The sequence below is a fragment of the Dasypus novemcinctus genome, chromosome 3 (assembly GCF_030445035.2).
Source record: "Dasypus novemcinctus isolate mDasNov1 chromosome 3, mDasNov1.1.hap2, whole genome shotgun sequence".
In the NCBI taxonomy this organism is placed as follows: Eukaryota; Metazoa; Chordata; class Mammalia; order Cingulata; family Dasypodidae; genus Dasypus; species Dasypus novemcinctus.
The window spans coordinates 122,648,135-122,666,479 of record NC_080675.1 but is presented as its reverse complement, the minus strand read 5'-3'; the positions used below and the strand labels follow the sequence as shown (position 1 = coordinate 122,666,479).

The following is an 18,345-nucleotide window of genomic DNA, read 5'->3' as shown; positions in this document are numbered from 1 at the left end:
TTAGAGTTAGGAGAAAACTTTTACTAAGGGCTTTTCTATATGCCAGGCACTTGAACTATTTTATCTTAAGTGTCAAAAGAACTCTACCAAAATAGGATAGGTAATAAAGAATCTGCCTCATGTTACAATTGAGGAAATGCAGGGAGCCTCAGAAGCTTAAAAACAATTTACCCAGGATCACACAGGTAGCAAAAAGAGTGGCTTTAAGATTCAAATCCAGATTATGTGACTTCTGAGAGTCCTCTTTCCCTTAGTGGAAAAAAATATGAGTGACACACACAGTTCAAGAATCAAGTAGGGTAGGCGCACTTGGTCCAGTGGTTAGGGCATCCGTCTACCAAATGGGAGGTCCACGGTTCAAACCCCGGGCCTCCTTGACCCGTGTGGAGCTGGCCCATGCGCGGTACTGATGCGTGCAAGGAGTGCCCTGCCACGCAGGGGTGTCTCCCCCACCCCCATAAGGAAGCCCCAAGGGCAAGGAGTGCGCCCCGAAAGGAGAGCCACCCAGTGCGAAAGAAAGAGCAGCGTGCCCAGGAATGGCGCTGCACACACAGAGAGCTGACACAAGATGACGCAATGAAAAGACACACAGATTCCCGTGATGCTGACAGCAACAGAAGCGGACAAAGAAGATGCAGCAAATAGACACAGAGAACAGACAAGTGAAGTTGGGGGTGGGGGAAAGGGAACAGAAATAAATAAATAAATCTTAAAAAAAAAGACTCAGGTAGTATGGAAATGCTTTAAATGAAGAATACTGTTCATTTCACTTATCTGTTCCCATCTCTTGCTCCCAGTTTACCACTCAGAAGCTGACAATTTTTTAATTCTTTAAGCTGCTTCTTCTTACTCCTAATTTAAATGTTTAAATTATTCCTAATTCCTAATTTGTTTTATTTTATTTGTCTTTTAGGAGGTACTGGGGATTGAACCCAGGACCTCATACATGGTAAGCAGGCACTCCACCACTGAGCTACATCCGCTCCCCCCAATTCCTAATTTAAATGCTTATACTGCCATCTCCTGATTCATCAATTTTAGACATTCATTGATTTCCTTTCAAGATACATGAAAATGAAGCTCCCTCCCTTTTTCTTCTTCACATTTCCAATAGTACAATTTTTTATTAAATCAGTATTTAGTGCTCACATTGTTTTGCCCATAATACACCACTGATGAGCCACGTAATATACCCTAAGTTCTTGAACAAATTTTTGTTCTTCCTGGAATTAACTGTCTCCCCACCCATTTGCTTGGTGCTTTTGGTTTCTAATTTTAAGTGTTTTCAAACCTTCCAACAACCTCTCGATAAAAATTTTCTTCATGGTGAAGTCTATCAGCTAGTTTTTTTTTCATTATTTTGAAGTTTAACCTTCTGCTCTAACATGGACTGGTTGCTCTCTGGCCTCCCTTTCCTGTAGACTGTGTCTTCCTCTCTTCTTTTGCTCTCCTGTTGGGGTGGAGCACTTTCTCCAGTAACTTCCTGAAGGAAGGTATAAACTAAGTTTTTTTGAGTGTCTCAATGTCTGAAAATATTCTTATTGTACACTTGATTGATAATTTGACTGAACATAGAATTCTAGATGGGCAACAACTTTTACATAGCATTTTAAAAAATATTTTGTATTTTGTTTTTACATAGTTTGAAGGCACGCTCCTTTGCTTTTCAGCTTTCAGAGCCTCTGTTGGCAAGTCAAATGCTACTCTTTCAGAATCTTCTCTTTATCTTTGGTTTTCTGGAATTTCATCACGGTATTTTTTTCCTTTCTATTTTTTCTTTTCATTCACTGTATCAGGCAATCAATGGGTCCTTTCAATCTGCAGAGTCATGTCCTTCAGTCTTGGGAAGCTTTCTTGTTTATGTTTGGTATTATTGTATTACCTTATATCATGTACTCATATGATTTCTTGCCTAATTTCTTCCTATCCATTTTCTCTGTTCTTTTTTTAATTCCTATTAATTAGATGCTGGGCCTCTTGGTTGTTGTTCTAGTTTTCTTGTCTTTCCTCAAGTCCATCACTTTATCTTTTTGTTGAACTTTCTGTGAGATTTCTCAACTTTATCTTAACGCCCTTCCTAATAATTAAAAAATTTTAAATGATACTTTTCATATTTCAGCAGCTGTTATTCTCTGATTTCTTTGGTATCACATTATCTTTGTTTGGTGGAAACAATACCTCCTGTAATCTTTTTGAGGGCATTAACTATAGGCCTTTGTTCAGTTTTCTCCTGCTCCCTGAATTGATACTATTTCTTCTTCTTTTCTTTCCATGATCTTTCTAGTTAGAGGCTTCCCTCAGGTGTCAGGTGATCCTTGATGGCTGTATATATTTAAGAGTAGGGTAACAAAGGGATGTTTTAGCAGCTCTGTGTGCTGAGGAGGGGATACCGCCTGGTGGGCTACACAGTCAGGTTGGCGATGGGACAGTGAGCCCGTCTATTTCTGTAGGTCTTTTCTGGGAAAGTTTAGCTCTAGTAGTGACCCTCCTCTGGTCTCCTGTCTACAAGTATAAACCTGGCTCCTGGGGTTCGGGATGTGTGTAGGGAAAGGGAGCTGGGGTCTCTGGTCAGTGTATAGACATATATTCAATCTGCTCTCAGTGCCTGGCCCCTGCACTCCTCTGCTTTTAGGGTCTTTGTGTTAGAAACTTGTCTTGATCTTCTCCAGAGAGTAAACCTCCTGGAACCTCAGGGATGTAGGAGGGTGGTGGCAGGTCTAGCTCTTCCTTCACAGACGTTCAAACAATCTTGTTTTCAAGCCTGATACTTCACTCTCACCTTGAGTGGTACTGGGTACCTCCACTACTCAGCCTTCAGGAAGTCAATCGGCTTCCTTCTTTCTGAACCTGCCTCTTAAGTTTTACTTTCCTCAGTCCTACTAAGAAAGCCACCTTCGTCTTTTAGTTTTCTAGCTGCAGATACGATATAGTCCATGGTTATGATGTCTCCTAGTTTCTTAGATGGTGTTTCTTAGGTGCTTGTATGTCCTTTTATCTTCCTTGGATTTGGGTGACCTCCAAGAGGTGAAAGGGACAGAAAGTCTTCACCATCTTAGAACCCAGAGTTCCAAAGTCCATGTCCTAAAAAGTTAATGAGCTATACTTCTTCCGGATTCCATGAGGAGAAAAGAAAGCACCCCACTGGCAGAAATGAAAGGATGAGGCTCAATCTGCCTGCTTTAAAGAAGAGGACTTTTTCCTTGCCCTGATGTTGCCAAAGGGACCCTCTGGAAAAGCCATCTGCCTTGTCATTGTTCCACGTAAAGTTCATTATTGATGTTTTGAGACATTTACATTTAAGTCACAGCCTAGTTATGCTCTTGCCACTTGGCCCCAGCCCAGCCAACCAGTCTTGCCTCCTGTAATGGTTTTCCCAGTTCCCAGCACGACGGGTCCTTCATTCCACTGCTCTGCACAAGTGCTTCCTGTTAACCAGAGTTCTTCTTTGGAAGACTTCTCTGCACCCTTCAATACTCACCTTCTCTGGCAAACCTTCCCCGATTTCTGCTCTCCTTCCCTCTTTCTTCTGGCCTGCCCTGGCCCTGACCCCCACTGTTCAAACTGGTCTCTCCCACTCTGTGCAGCTACAAACCCCTCCATTCTCTTTTCCTATGGAATGAAGGTCATGCAGAGACAGAAATTTTAACCCAGAAGGGACCGCATATGTCATCTAACTTATGAAGGATGGTTGACAACTCTAGGGAGGTAAGTTGAGTTGATTTGGTCTTTCAGCATTCTGATCTACCTTATTTTCCAGTCCAAATATCATGATTTGTGTGTGTGGCCCCTGGGACTCTTTTTCTTCCTCCTTCTCTTTCCACCTCCTTCTGCCTTCCCCCTCCTCCCCATCCTGGTTGCTTTCTGAGAAAGGAGCATAAAGCCTCATGTAGGCCCCTTTATGAAGTAGATAAACACTCAGCTTTAGCAATGTCCTGTGTTTCAATAAGTAATTTGTTCTTAGATGACATTGTTTTTCTAGGCAACTACACAAACAAAATGGACATGACAACTCTACACCACTCAAAATGAAGCAGACTTGATGACCAAGGAGTCAGGCTAAGGCCAAACATATAAATACAAAACAGGTAAAATGGATAAAGGACTTTACTAGCTGCATGATTTTTCTGTAAACCTACAATGGCTCTAAAAAAATAAAATTAAAATTACAAAATGGATAATGAAGATTCAGCTATAATACAGTAAAAATAACTTGGAGTCAATAGCTTCATCCAACCCTTAATCTACCTTAGCTCAGAATGATTATCTGACTAATTTGAATTTCTTCTCTTATTTTTTCCTTTGTGTACATTGGGCAGAAATTTCATTAATTCATTCAACAAATATTTATTGAACACCTACTATGAGCTATACACTGTCAGACACTGAAAATAATAATACTAATGGCTACAATGTGTTGAGTATTTATTAAGTGTCAGACACTTAGCTAAGTACTTTGTGTACATCATCTCATTTGGTCCTCCCCAACCCCCCTGTGAGGTAGCTACTATCGTTTCCCCTTTTGGTTGCTGGAAAACAGATTTAGAGAGGTTAACATCTTGCTCAAGTGGCCGAGTCAGGATTGAGGTCTGCTGCCTACTGAGTTCATGCTTCCACTATACCAAGTCCACTGAGCTGACAAAACCAGTGATCTAAGGGTGGCTGGGAGCTCCTCCCCCATAGGCCTCTGCTCTACTAATGGAACTACTGAATATGGTTCAGAAAAAGGAATCAAAAGAGTAGTGGCCTCTACTTGCCTGATATTGGCCCAGATTCTCCTGAGAGCTGCCCTGTCTGTGGATGGGTCTTATTAAGTTAGTTGTTCAACTAAGACAGGAGCAGCCTCTCTGATATCCGTACCTGGGGCTGGTGGAGGTGTTAGCCGTCCAGGGACAGCCTATTCCTGCAAGCAGCTCTTAGAGTGAGAAAGTCCCTGGTTACATTAAGCAGAGCCCTCCACCATCAGTTCTAATATTTATCCATTTCTGAGAGGTTCTTTTGATATAATTATTCTTTAAGCTCCCTTTAAGGCCACAGAATGTGTACTCCTATGGTGACCTATGACTTTTTAAAATCTTTAACTGAAATTTTTTTGAGGTAACTAATCATTTCATAAAATTCTTTAAGGTATTTTCCCAGCCAACTAGAATTCAGGGGTTTGGAGAAGCAAGAGCAAATGAGAACTGCAAATCTACCTCTAGATTAGGGGTCATCCATGAAACATACACCAAATAATAAAATACTCTGAAGATATAAAACCCAAACTGTTTTTGTTTTCCAGAATCATTCTGAGACAACATTAAGAAAAATTTGACAAGGTGGAAATGTGTGTGTGAGCCTGCAGAGAGTGATGCCCAAATGTCTCTTTTCCTCAAGTCCAAAGGGGCCCATTAGGACAAATAAATAACATGCGCCTCTCCAGGAGATTTCAGACTGACAAAGGGGTGCCGTGAAGGCAGTGGCCCCATATGGATTACTGGGTTTTAACAGAGAGGCATGCAATCTTGAGGACCAGGATGAATATGTAGTCTAATGTGAAAAACATTCCTTAGTGACATCAGCAGAAATTGCTGTAGAAAAGTTTCGAACCAGCTCACAGGTAATTCTGACCCTGGGCCATGATTCTGTTAAACCTGCCAAAAAACCAGAATAATATGTGCTAAGCCTGAACTTCTAGGGGAACGTATTACCTCCTTCAACTCAGTTATACATTTTTCAGGGGCAAGAATTCAGAGGTTCATTCAACAGAATTTATTGAGTGCCTATGATGTGCCAGATACAGATCTTGGTGCTCTTGTGGAACTTTCATTTAATCGGGGAGACGGAAATAACCATACAAACCTGTAATATGTCAGAAGATGATACTACCATGAGCAGCAGTAATGAGATGGCAGTGAAGGGTGGAGCAATGTGTTTGATGATTAGTAGGAGGGGCTTCTGAGGAGGTGACATCTGGACTGATAACAAATGAAGTAAGACAGAGAGAGAGAGAGAATGAGAGAGAGAGAGAGAGAATGAGAGAGAGAGAGCTGGGAGAAAGCATCTTACACTTATTCCTATGTCTTACAGCAACCAGTATATAAGCTGAACAAAACAGGTGCTTATACAAAAGCAATTTTTCAATTTAGTGATCCTTTGAGGTTGTTTTCTGCTGATTGAATGAATGAAATGAATTAGAATATGGTGAGTTTACTATATTATCTAGTCCAGTGAATCTCACCTGGGGGTGATTTTACTTGCCTGGAGACTTTCTGATTGTCAGGACTGGGGTGGGGTGAAGTATACTACTGGCATCTTGTGGGTAGAAACTAAAGATGTTGCTTATAATGCAGAGGACAAGCCTACACAGCAAAGAATCAATGGCCTCGAAATGTCAGCAGTGTCACTGTCGAGAAACCCTAATTTCATCCCAAGGCAGGTCATCAGATTTCTGTTTGGCTGAGACACTGGGCAGGATGAGCTCTTGTGTTCAACCCTGTCAGTATATCTGGATATCTGCAAACAAGGTGGATCTAAGGCCCCTGGAGTGACCTTGGGACATGTGTTCCAAACAAACTGACATACTCGCTTGGTTGGTTGGTTTCAAGTCCACATGGAGGATTATGCATGAAACAACATTAAGCAAAAGTTTACTACAGGCCTTTGGTGAGAGAGAGAAGGGAAACTTGATGTGATCCCTGCCGCCAACAATTCTATACCCTGGAGAGGATGGGAGGCAGGGAAAAAAACTCCTGCAATGTGATGAGGGTCACTGGAAGGTAGAAATTAAATGAGGTAGGGGAGGAAGTGGATTTGGCTCAACCAGTTGGGTGCCTGCCTACCACGTAGGAGGTCTTGGGTTCGGGCTCCAGTGCCTACTAATGAAGACAGGCAGACACTGTACTTGCCATAATGAGCTAGATGCCACATCACCACAAAAATGAACTAGACTCTGCACATGGTGCAACGAGCAGATGCCACAAGGCAGCAGATGCTGCCACCCATGGGGAGCGGATCTGGCTCAGGCTGTTGAACACTTGCCTCCCATGTGGGAGGTCCCAGGTTTGGTTCTCGGTGCCTGCTGGAGAAAGTGAGCAAACACTGAGCAGACAGATGAGAGAACCATCTGAGGGGGGGCCCGGAGGGGGTTGGGGATATAAAACTAATACTGATAAAGTAAATAATTAAATCTTACAGGAAAAAAGACAAAGAGGCAGAGTCAATACCAAAACAAAACACAATAAAAAAAAAAATGAGGTAGGGGAAGGGAGCCATGATTTTGGTTGGAGTGACAGGAAAAGGTTTAAAAGATGAGGTTAGCATTTGAAAGCGGCTTTGACAGTGAGTGAGCTTTTACCAGGCAGAGAGGGGAGTGGAGGATATGCTAGGTAGTGGAAAGATATGAAAGCAGAAAAAGGGGCAGGAAATAAATAGCAGTTCCCACCTAATAGACCCTCTCTACAGGGGAGGTGTGGTGCCCAACTCTTTATCATGACAAACAATTGTAGTTTAAATGAATGAGCTGAAGCCTAGCATAATTCACAGTACCTTGACTTCCCAGCTTATCCATTCCAGTAAGGTATTGAAACACGGGGAGTATTACCTGGGGTGTGTTGCATAAATACCGAAGCAGTTCACCAATATACTGAATGACAGTGACATTGTATTTTCTGCAGTCATCCCAAAACTGGCTGGCTGAAAATTTGGTCCGCAAAACAAGAGTAGCACCTACAAAGAAGGCATAGAAAGGTGTCAACAAAGAAATGCTACAAATAATCACCCCAATTATACTTAATTTGTCATCTTTGAAAGACAGAGATTACAAAGTGAATTATATTTACTAACAAGTATTGATTACCTATTACACACAGTACAAAAAATGAATAGGACAGGTTTTTTTTTTTCTGAGAGGTTCTTCAAATCTTGGGGAGAAGATGTATGCAAAAGTCTTTCTAATACAAGCAGCAGGCAGTAAGAGTCAAAGGAAGACCTAAAGGGAGTGTGTGTGTGTGTGTGTGTGTCTGTCTGTATGTAGATTAATTCTGTTTGGGAAGAAGGGCTGAGAAAGACCTTCTGATGGAGTCAGGAAATTGCCTTAGGTCTTGATAAATAGAAATATAGAGAGTTGGAGGATTCTTTTTTTTTGTGGTACCAGGGCCGGGGACTGAACCTGGGACTTTGTATATAGGAAGTTGGAGCTCAACCACTGAGCCACCTCGGCTCCCTGATAGTATTCCTTTTTGATGGGTATGACAGACAGAATAATAGTCCCCAATTTTTTCCATATCCTAATCCCCACAGTCTACGAATATGTTACTTTCCCCGGCAAAATGGATTTTGTAGATGTAACTAAGGGTTTTGAGATGGGAAGATAATCCCAGATTCTCTGGGTGGGCCCAATGTAATCATAAGGGCCCTTATAAGGAGGAGGCAAGAAGGTTGACGTGGACGGGGATGAGAGGACAGAAACAATAGGTTGGAGTGATGCCCTCTGAATGGAGGAGGCAATGCAGCTCTGCCAACTCCTGGATTTCAGAACTTCCGACCTCTAGAACTGTAAGATAATAAATGTGCACTGTTTTAAGCACTGATTTTGTGGTAGTTTGTTACAGTAGCAATTATGAATCTAATACAATGGGTAAAAATGTATTTTTAATCTAATTATAGAGGTGAAATGTAGTTAAAGTGACATCTTTTAAATCTCACCTTTTTTTTCATGTTCTTAGTTTAGTTTTACTCCTAATTACACAAAGTCCAATGTTTCAGAAGAGGAGACATTTTTCTTCAGCATGTCTTTATCGTGCTTAAGTGAAAGAGGAAAAACGATTGATTTGCCCCTGTTCTTGAAGGGCAGAGCAATATAACCAGACCCCGGCATTCCTTGCTGATTCAGAAGTCAGTTCAGTGGCTGGACTAAGGATGCTTTACCGTTGATTAATTAGCTGACCAAGTGAAAGAAGTGGGGGCTTGGACAAATAGATCTCGTAATGTAAAATGAAATGCCGCATGGGAGAAAAAGTTAACTTAGTAATTCTTTAGCTCAGAGTTAGAGATGGCTTCCTGGAAGAGGCAGATATTGGCCTGAGCCTTGATGCATAAAAACAGCATAAATCCTTACCGCAAGGAGAGTGAACGGCAACTCTAATTTGAATGGTAAAAATTTAAGAAGGAAAGAGAAGAGATGACAAGTCAGGTATTCAGACCAGAGTTGAAGAATTGTGAGAATATGGAAAATTACGTAGAATAGGGACAACAGAAGAAGTTTAAATCAGATGTTGATGCAGATCAACATGCAGATTTCTAAGGAAGGAAATGACACAGTAGAACTATTTAATGGATTTAAGACTCAAGTATTTTAATCTGGATAAAGACCTAAACTATTTTAAAGAAGTTTCCTGCTGGATATAATTACAGTATTGAGTAATTATAGTATTATATTATTAGACAAGCAAGGGTGAGAAAATTTAAGATACTTGCTTGTGAGGTATAAGACAAACAGCTTTGTTATTAATGTAGAATTAAACAGAATTCCTAGCAGACACAAAGAAAAATAGCCAGATTTTTATCACTTTTCCTTATGAGTAGATGTAACTGTGTATTGACCTCCAATGCCTTGTTTAAAGTAAAAGCTTACCTTTCAAGATACATCCGTGTAGTCCAATTATAAGTGCAGCACTGTGGTACAATGGCAGAGTGGTGTAGATGACATCATTTTCCTTAACCCCACTTGAAAGAATGAGGCCAGTTCCATACCAGAGGCGATGATGATTGACCACAGCAGCTTTTGGGAGACCTTTACAAGATACAAAAGCATTCGTGAATGAGCCAGGATTGGCTCATGTAGTGTAGGAGAAAGATCTGGTTTAGGAAGACTCATTTTCCTGTGTTTACAGAACTGCACAGAGGAGGGCCACGACCATTAGACCAGGAGTCAGTAAATTTTTCTGTGAAGGACCAGAGAGTAAACGCTTTAGGACTTGTGAGCCATAGGTCTCCATTGCCACTACTCAACTCTGCCATTGAGCCCCAAAGCGGCTATAGACATATGTAAATGAATGAGCATGGCTATGTTCTGATTAAACTTTATTTACTAAAACAGGTGGGAGTCTGCATTTGTCTGGCCCTGAGTTAGACAGTTATTACAGCAGTAATCTGAATGGAAAGGGAAGAGAAGGGAATGGATGTCTATTGAATTTATGCTCTTTGCTTAACATATTGCGATGTATTTTCAAATATTTCATTGAATATTCATAATGACTTTATAAGATAGGTAGACTTACATTTTCAATCTCAAAGTTGAGAAAGCTGAGATTCAGATATTGGTATAGTCACATAGCTGTGAGCAGCTGAGCTTTTTTCTTTCCCACCAGGCTCCAAAATTTTGAAGGATGAGGCTGGCAAACAGCAGTGGTGATGAAAAGAAAAGGACAGATTCCAGAGATACATATTTTTTTCCCTTAGGGATATTTTATGGGAGAGAGAATGAATGAAGATGATAAAAGAGTCACAAAATGACTCTAAGGCTGAGGAGTTGAGAAGTTTGGATTTTTAGGCCAAAGGTAGCACAGGATGATTGTAGGCTCTCCAAATCTGATTTCAGGGTCAGTAAATTTAAATTCAGGCAAAATATTCAAATTTATTGTAAAGAAAGCAGCATATTATTTGAAATGATGGAATAGCATACCAAATTCATGCAGTTATTCAAGGATAAGACAAGAAACCTCGAAGACCTTTGTTCTTGGGATGCGCTGGTTTAAGCCAATTCCCCCTTAAGCCAGGACTCTTAGGGGCATGGGTCAGGCTCCTTTGTATTACAATTTGGTGGGAAAAGTTCCATAAACACATTTACAAAGCCCTTTTAAAAAATTCACTTTTTAGTAGATGGTATACATATATATACAGTTCAAACCCTAAAAATATGAATACAGCAAAGAAGTCTCACTTCTACTTCCATCCATCTAATCACCTGCCTTTGAAACTACTTTATTATTATCTTATGCACTCCTATAGAGTTTCTCTATGCAAACACAAGCAAACATGAACATTTCCTCATGTGTCCTTTTCCTTTCCTCCACTTGAAAAACAATGCACACTACTGTGCTTCGCCCCCTCCTCCCCGGAATGTATCCTGGGCTTTTGCCCCTCTTTGTTTTTTTTTCTTTTTCTTTTTTCATTTATTTCTCTCCCCTTTCACCCTTCCCCTCCTAGTTGTCTGCTCTCTGTGTCCATTCGCTATGTGTTCTTCTGTGACCACTTCTATCCTTATCAGCGGCACTGGGAATCTGTGTTTCTTTTTGTTGGGTCATCTTGTGTCAGCTCTCTGTGTGGGCGGCGCTATTCCTGGGCAGGCTGAACTTTCCTTCGCGCTGGGCGGCTCTCCTTACGGGGCGCACTCCCCTCCCTGCACACATCAGCACTGCGCATGGGCCAGCTCCACACGGGTCAAGGAGGCCCAGGGTTTGAACCTCGGATCTCCCATGTGGAAGGCGGACGCCCCATCTATTGGGCCAAGCCCGTCTCCCTCTTGCCCCTCTTTGTACCTAGAGATCTTCCTCATTTATTTGTTCATTTATTCTCTTTCTCAGATGCATGGCGTTCTTTGTATGAGTGTATAATAATATCATTTTATTTACATTATTTTGGTATTTAAAATGATGCTGTAGTGAATAACGTTATCCACATAGCAGTTCACACCTATGATGGTGCCGCTGTAGGATGAATTTGTTGAAATAAGGTTGCTGGGTCAAAAGGTGCAGGTCTGTGTAATTTCAACAGACACTGCCACATTGCCAGTCATTCCCTCCATTCACTTCCCTATAAGCAATGTCAGAGCGTGTCTGTTTCCTTCTAGCCTCGCCAAAGCATGCCCTCGAACACTGGGATTTTTGCCAGCCTGAAAGGTGAAAAATGGTATTTCAGTGTACTTTTAGTAGGTCTTTCCTTAATATGAGTGAATTTGATCCATTTACATTTTCTTAAGTATAATGTACATATTTTTTGAGAACTTATATTGAAAGGTTATTCCTCTATTATATCCCATGGAAGACTAGTTTAGTTGGGGGGAGTATGAAGTCACTGCTGAGTTGGGGTTAGAGTTTAAGACCGAGTGGGAAAACTGGCTTTGTGAGGAAAAAAGACAGTTCTCTGTAGATTTAACCTTTCAGTACTTGCTGGTACCTGTGGTGGATTGAATTATATACAAGTTTCCCAATTTAGGCTTCTCTTGGTCTTGGTCCCCATTTCTGTGGGTACAAACCCACAGTAAATAGGATTTCTTAAAGACATTTTTTTTAGTTAAGTTATGGCCCACCTAAATGAGGGTGTGCCTTAATCTGGATTTCTTGAGTCCTTTATAAGCAGAAAATATTAAGACATAGTAGGACGGGAAGCAGAAGCTAGAAGTCAATGGAAACTGAAAGAGAAAGGAGAGGTCATAGCCATGTGATAGGAAAGCCAAGGAATCCAAGGATTGCTGGCCAGCTGGAATGCTACTGACTCCAGGAGAAAGTAAGCTTTCTAGCCTCTGAAACCATGAGCCCAGAAATTCCTGCTTTTAAGCTAACCTATGTGTGGTATTTGTCATAGTAGCCTTGAAAGCTAAAACAGTACCTAAGACAGTACCTAAGCAAATAACAGCTATTATAAGACAAAACTAGGGAAGTGGACTTGGCCCAATGAATAGGGCATCCACCTACCACATGGGAGGTCCACAATTCAAACCCCGGGCCTCTTTGACCCGTGTGCAGCTGGCCCATACTCAGTGCTGATGTGCGCAAGGAGTGCCGTGCCACATAGGGGTGTCCCCGCGTAGGGGAGCCCCACGCACAAGGAGTGCGCCCCATACGGAGAGCCGCCCAGCGTGAAAGAAAGTGCAGCCTGCCCAGGAATGGCGCCGCACACACGGAGAGCTGACACAACAAGATGACGCAACAAAAAGAAACACAGATTCCCGTGCCACTGACAACAACAGAAGCGGACAAAGGATCAAGACACAGCAAATAGACACAGAGAATAGACAACTGGGGTCGGGGGGAGGGGAGAGAAATAAATAAATAAATAAATAAATAAATCTTAAAAAAAAAAAAATCCATGAAATACCCTCACAGTAACCATCAGGCCAGTGCTTGCTTGATCAAAAACTGGAAACTATAACCTAGCCAAGTTGGCACATGAACTTTACCATCACAGTGGGTTTTATATTTAATGCCACACACATTATGAAACATTTCCATATTTGTCTATTCAATAATAAGACTAATATTAGGACAAGTTCCCATCATTAATGAAGAACTTATTTTATCTCAATTATTTCCCAAATCAAAATTTATAATTTTCAACTTTACCATTCTATTTAGATATGAAGATGAAGTCCCATATATTCAGGTAATCTCCATACACAGTAGAAGCACTTGGTTAATTATGTCATCCTGCTATTCTGGTGGCATGGTGAGAAACAGCTTTTGACAATAAAATGATAGAGATTATGGTTGGGACACTAGCTTTAATATGTCACTCTCTGCCCTCCTCAATTTACTTAAAGTAAATATTTAGCAAAAGTGATTATGAGAGGAGGCATTCAGATTAAACTCAGGTCCAGAAATTGGGAAGATGGTTGCTGAGGGCCTGTGAGGTGAAAAACAAGAGTACCCATTGGCTGCTGCTGAGATAAAAGGCTTAAAGGAACCTTTAGCCTTAACAATAATGCTTGGTTATTTTACAAAGAGAATGACTTCAAGTATTACTTGTTCAAATTAAAAACTTAATCAAAAGATAGACTCATATATTTAATTTTCCAATATTAATAATAAAATAATCAGTATTCTGCAGCTAGCTTCCTGTCTTTTACATACATTCTTCAGGCTACATATTTATTACATTTTGGTAACATTGTCCCTGACTTAGAGTTGGCTAACCATAAATATCTGTTAAATGAATGAACTAGGACAGGGTTTCTTAACAAAGGTTCCGTGAGCTTGAATTGAAATTCAAAACATTATTCTTGTGGGAATATTTTGGTACAGGTTTGATATATTTTTAAAATAATACGCAGTATAGTTTGGCTTAGTAAGGGGTCCATGGTTTTCACCTGACTGGCAAAGGGGTCCATGGAACAAAAAAGGTTAAGAACCCCGGAACTAGGAGGTATTATGGCAAAGTTGTCAACTGTACAGAGCTTTGGAGTCAGGCTATCAAATGAAGCCTGATGCTCCTATTTCTTATCTTGGGAAGATCCTTAACTCCCTTAGTATCACTTACTGAATCTGAAAAGTAGGAATAAGAAACTGACCCACTGCAAGAGGTGGTAGGATAACTGTATGAACAATTGCATTAAAGCTTCTAGCATAGCACCTGGCATATACTGCCCCTAATATTGTCTGTTTCAGATCGAACCATATTGTAGGAGGCTCCTAGTATGATTTGTCCTATTTCATCAATTCTAAGATGTGCGTTTTTTTCAGTTAACATCTCTGAAATCAGGATGAGTCTTAAAATCAACAGGTTGACATGAATTAACTAGCAGAGTTTTTTGTTTTGGTGGCTCATAAAACAATGGTGCTGCTTATAGCTGAAGGCATTCTAGATTTGATGAAATATAGTATTTTAGGTCCTGAGCTAGAGTCATCCTACAATCAAAGTTACCAGGCAGCTCTGAGTCAGTGTTGCATGGGAAGAAAGACAGTGATCAAACATTTGTAAAATATAAACCCAATACTATCCTACGGTCTTCTTTGGTATTCCACTTATATGACCTATGGACTTTTGATATATTATCATCAATACAGCAATCATGAAAAATTCCAACAACCTATTCAGTGCAAAATCTCATCCATTAACATAACAATTTATTCTTGCTTAACCTCTTTATCATACCATACGAAGTAGGGAGGATATATTCATAGCTTGGAGAACCCAAATGAGATCATATGCGAGGAAATAAGGTCTGTTCCCACATTGAAAGAGTTAAACTCCCTGAAGTATTAGTTATCTGACGAGTTTTGCCAAAGAAAGAGAAATTTGAAAACCTGACCCAGTGTATAACTCTTTCAGAATAGGTCCATTTCTTTCAGAACCCTGTTTTTACCTGTAGTTCCAGAAGTGTAAATGTATAAGGCAGGAATAGAAAAAGTGACTTCAGACCTCCACGACTCTGGGATAGGTTCAGTTGACACTTCATCCACTTTGTCCAGGAAGGAGTCAACCCCCTCTGTGTTAGACGTTCTGCTCACATAATAGATGGACACATTGTCTTTTTTCAGGCTTGGCAGCACCTCTTCAACAGCTGCTTGTAGTTCTTAATTGAATAACAACAAATCCAAACAAATTAAATTGGTCAATTATAGTTCCCTTAATGTAATAAGGTTTATGGTAAATTTGCTTCTAGCATAATTTTTGCTAAAATGTGTGCACATAACAAGTGACACTTACCATTATGCATTTTTAACACAGAATTTGTTACATTTGAAAAATATCACCAAGTTCCAATTTTTGAGGGAAGGTTGGCTTTTCATGGTTTTTAAGCATAGCAGGAGGCTGGTCGAAGGTTGTACTTCATATAACACGTGCAAAGAAATGGACACATGTATAAAACCCAAGAAACACAAGTGTACAACATATGCATAATTCAGAATACTCCAGAGATGAATTTAGCTATTCCTAATATGTGCTCCGCAGGACCAGTGATGGAAAAAAGAAAATTTTAAGGAAGCAAAAGGGAAATGTAAAGAAGGGAGATGTGGTAACTAACAAAGATGATAGAAATTGGCAATTATTTTTCTATACATCAGTAACAAGTATTCCACTAGGAAGGTTCATCTCAGAACCTCAGAACCTCAGAACCTCAGAAATAAGCACTAAATTTCATCAGCACATTCTATGATTTGAGAAAGAAAAGAACTCAATTTAGAGCACTGGTTCTCAGAATGTGGATCATAAGACAGTAGCAGATTGTTAAAATCTTTTAAGTTGGCCAATATTTTAAAAATTAAAAGAGAACTGAATAGAAAATTTTGAACCACATTATACATAGTAAGAGATAAGTATTGTTTTGTAAAACTTTTTTTTCAGTTATGTGGATGCTGGCATACATGACCGCACAAAAATATATTTCTTACTCATGGTCAAGGTAAAGCATTTTTACAGGCACTGATTCCGATACTTAATATACAATCCAAATTTCATGCTTCCATGAGATTTTTTGCCTCCTTAAACCATAAGAAGAGGCTGCATTTAAGCTTACTTGAGTTGTAGTAACTGAAGTGAATATACTATTGTTAATGGGAAGGTGATTTAATATCTCAGGGAATTACATTGGGAACACTATAATTTATTCATTTTATATGCTTTTTTTTTTTTTTAAAGATTTATTTATTTCTCTCCCCTTCCCCCACCACCCCGGTTGTCTGTTCTCTGTGTCTATTTGCTGCGATTTCTTTGTCTGCTTCTGTTAGTGTCTGAGGCACAGGAACCTGCATTTCTTTCTGTTGCGTCATCTTGTTGTGTCAGCTCTCCGTGTGGGAGGCACTGTTCCTGGGCAGGCTGCACTTTCTGTCGTGCTAGGTGGCTCTCCTTACGGGGTGCACTCCTTGCGCGTGGGGCTCCCCTATGTGGAGGACACCCCTACGCAGGGGACACCCCTGCATGGCAGGGCACTCCTTGCTCGCATCAGAACTGCGCATGGGCCAGCTGCACACGGGTCAAGGAGGCCCGGGGGTTTGAACCGCGGGCCTCCCATGTGGTAGACGGACGCCCTAACCACTGGGCCAAGTCCGCCGCCTATGCTTTGTTTTTCAGATGTTTATGTATGATGTCTCCATTAAGGTAAGAAATATCACCAGGATATATACATTTTAAAACATCTAAAACATTTTAACCAAAGTATTCATGCACATGTTAAAAAAAATAAAACACCACAGAAGTGTTTATAATGAAAATCAGTAGCCCTTTATCCCACCCCTCCTCATAACTAAATCTGCTACCTAGAGCCAACCACTTTCAATTTTTTAAAAGTTGTTTCTTCTGGCAATCACTTTTTTATTATCAAATAATGTGCTTTTCCTGCTACTGGCAATTTTTAAAACCTTTTTATTTTGGACTTAAAGGATAGTTACAAAAATAATACAAATCCCATTCAGAGAACACCTACATATCCCTATCCCCCCAGATATGCAGATACAATTTAATATTTTGCTATTTTTGCCCTTCCTTCCTTCCTCCCTTCCTCCTCCCTTCCTTCCTTTTCTTCCTCTCCATCCATCTACCCATCGATCTTCTGAACACCTGATACATCATGCCCTTTTAACACTTCATATGCCATGTACATTTCCTAGGAACAAAGATATTCACTTATGTAACCACCTTAGGTGCAGTTAACAAATTCAAGAAATTTAACATTGATAAAAACCTTAGCCATATTCCAATGTTTTCATATGCCCCAATAATGTCCCTTTGAGCCTTTTTGCCTCCCTTGCTAGCTCCCATCCAGGATTATGTATTGCATTTAATTGTCATCATTTTTTCATATATATATATATATAAAACATAAAGTTTCCCATCTCAAGCACTCCCAAACATCTCATTCAATAGGATTAATCACAACTATTTGGTACCTTCCCCACCTTCCATATTAAAGGTTTCTCACCTCCTCAACAGAAACTCTACATTTATTTGGATTTGACTCCGCATTGCCCATGCTCCCATCCCTGGTCATTTGTACTCTACTTTCTGTCTCTGTAAGTTTGCATATTCTCTATTTTCTTTCTGATCACCATGGGGCTTGTTTTAACATCCTGCCTATGTAACAATCTCGTTTTCTTCGATACCAACTTAGCTTCAATCGTGTACACAAACTGTTCCTGTAGCCCTTCCTCACACCTTGTAGTAGTGACGTACATTTGTTCTCATTCATAGAAAGAACATCATCGTCTTTCTACTATTAACCACGATCCTCATCCACCACTGAGTTCACTCTCCCACTGCTTTTAAGTAGCCTTTTGCTGGATTTGGTGCTTGCCCTGTTACTGCAGCCCTTTAGCTGTTTCCTGGAGCTTTGACTAAGATGTTCGAGTTCTTGTCAGATGCTCAAAGCTCCTGTTGGGAGACAGAGGCCCGAAGCATCTCACTTTGCCTTCTTGATGGGGTGGGGTCCATCCTTGTCCTATAAATTTTGATTCCCCGCCCCCTACTTTACCTCTGAGCACCTCCACCTTAACTTTACTTTTACATTTTCTGGATTTATAGTATTAATATATCTTCTGAGACTGATACTTTTAAAAAAATTTATTTTGCTTATTTTTCCCCCTCCCCCTTCCCCCTGCTGTTTTTGCTGTCTGTGTCCATCTGCTTTGTGATCTTCTGTATCTATTTCTCTGT

General features: G+C 40.4%; 1 pseudogene; it reads right to left on the bottom strand.

Moving 5' to 3' along the window:
- The window catches only part of LOC101438321 (long-chain fatty acid transport protein 2-like), a 46,428-nt pseudogene extending 31,016 nt beyond the window's left edge, over positions 1 to 15,412 (bottom strand).
- Between the last annotated feature and the right edge of the window lie 2,933 nt (positions 15,413 to 18,345).